The following is a 2096-nucleotide window of genomic DNA, read 5'->3' on the forward strand; positions in this document are numbered from 1 at the left end:
CAGTTCAACTTAATAAGTCTCTTATGATTTCTCTTTCCTGTTTACCTCTTCATGTTCCACTTGAGTTGTATTTGAAAGTCAAATTTTCTATTCAGCTCTGGTCTTTTCATCAGGAATGCTTGAAAGTCCTCTATTTCACTGAATGACCATTTTTTCCCCTGAAGGATTATACTCAGTTTTGCTGGGTAGGTGATTCTTGGTTGTAATCCTATCTCCTTTGCCCTCTGGAATATTATATTCCATGCCCTGGTCCTTTAATGTAGAAGCTGCTAAATCTTGTGTTATCCTGATTGTGTTTCCACAGTACTTGAATTGTTTCTTTCTGGCAGCTTGTAATATTTTCTCCTTGACCTGGGAACTCTAGAATTTGGCTACAATATTCCTAGGAGTTTTCCTTTGGGGTCTCTTTCAGGGGGAGATTGATGGATTCTTTCAGTTTCTATTTTGCCTTCTGGTTCTAACATATCAGGGCAGTTTTCCTTGATAATTTCTTGAAAGATGATGTCTAGGCTTTTTTTTGATCATGGCTTTCTCTGATAATTTTTAAGTTCTCTCTCCTGGATCTATTTTCCAGGTCAGTTGTTTTTCCAATGAGATATTTCACATTCTTCTATTTTTTCATTCTTTTGGATTTGTTTTACAGTGTCTTGATTTCTCATAAAGTCACTATCTTCCAATTGCTCTATTCTAATTTTTTTTTGAACACAAAGGAATACAAAACGTTTATGCATTGCTGATCACGTACAATTAACTTAGAATACACACATACTATTTGTGCAAAAATCTCGAGCCAAAGGTTATTATTCCTTTAGAATCTCTCCTCCATTTCTTGATTCCTGAGTCCCAGCTATTACTGTCATTAACTGAACTGTCCTGAGTTTGTATTGAGGAGATCTTCAACCCCAAAATACCCCACATTCAAGGTTTTTAAGGCAAACAGGTACACTCTTTCCCATTAGTCTGCAAAGATGACAAACTTTGCTCACTACTGGGGCAAATTTGGCTTGCCAAACCAGTTTTCTCTCAATTTACAGCCCCCCTGCTAAGTTTGAACAACTTCCCTGCTTTTCTAACACTACCCTCCCTCCTCCAAATGAACTGCAAAGTAGCTGAAAGTTGTTGCAGAGTAAAAGGGCTAATGAAATTAAGTTAACAGTTATTTCCCAGAATTCGTGGTAGCTTCTGACACAAAAATTTTCCAAACCGAAAAACGAAGAGCCTCTGTCTGTTGTCAAATGTTAATTTATTGCAATAGTCTCCTTGGTAGCTTTTAATTTGCTGGGCATTCCACAGCACCGCTATTGATGTCATCAATGACATCATGAGGATGTCTGCCATCAATATTGCAGCCCACAGACTGGGCTGTTCCAAGTATCTCTTTAATGGTTCCAGAAAGGTCTCTCGCCAAGGATCGATGTCTCATCTGTCGAGCAATGCTGACAATTTCATCGAAAGTGATGTTTCCATTGTGTTTAATATTTTTCTGCTTCTTTCTGTCCCGAGGAGGTTCCTTTAGGGCTTTGATGATCAAGGCTGAAGTAGAAGGCACAACCTCAATCTGGGCCTGTCTATTCTGAATGGTAAGTTTCACTGTGATCCTTAGCCCTTTCCAATCAGCAGTAGCTTTGGCAATGTCATCACCAACCTTTTTGGGAGACAAACCCAAGGGACCAATTTTGGGGGCCAGAGCTGATGTGGCACCAAGTTCACCACCAGTGCACCTTAAAAACACAACTTTAATTTCATTAGGGTCAAACTTGGGAGGCATGGCAGCAGTGAAGGTGAAGGCTTGGCCTGGATGCTGCAGGGTGGGTGCCAGTGTCGGATGAACCTGGATTTGGGATGACTGAAAGAAGTTGCACCTTCACCACCACGAGCTGGAAGCCAAAAGCTCTATTCTAATTTTTAAGGAAGTATTTTCTTCAGTAATCTTTTGGACTTCCTTTTCCATTTGGCCAATTTTTCTTTTTAGGGCATTCTTCTCCTCATTGGCTTTTTGGATCTCTTTTGCCATTTGGGTTAGGCTATTTTTTAAGGTGTTATTTTCATCAGTATTTTTTTGGGTCTCCTTTAGCAAGCTGTTGACTTGTTTTTCA

At 39.6% G+C, this 2096-nt stretch overlaps 1 pseudogene; it reads right to left on the reverse strand.

Moving 5' to 3' along the window:
• Positions 1-1255: 1255 nt before the first annotated feature.
• Positions 1256-1799, reverse strand: LOC110197981 (large ribosomal subunit protein uL11 pseudogene; annotated as a pseudogene).
• Positions 1800-2096: the final 297 nt, after the last annotated feature.

This window comes from Phascolarctos cinereus, unplaced genomic scaffold (genome assembly GCF_003287225.1).
Source record: "Phascolarctos cinereus isolate Bilbo 61053 unplaced genomic scaffold, phaCin_HiC Scaffold_726;HRSCAF=1367, whole genome shotgun sequence".
NCBI lineage: Eukaryota > Metazoa > Chordata > Mammalia > Diprotodontia > Phascolarctidae > Phascolarctos > Phascolarctos cinereus.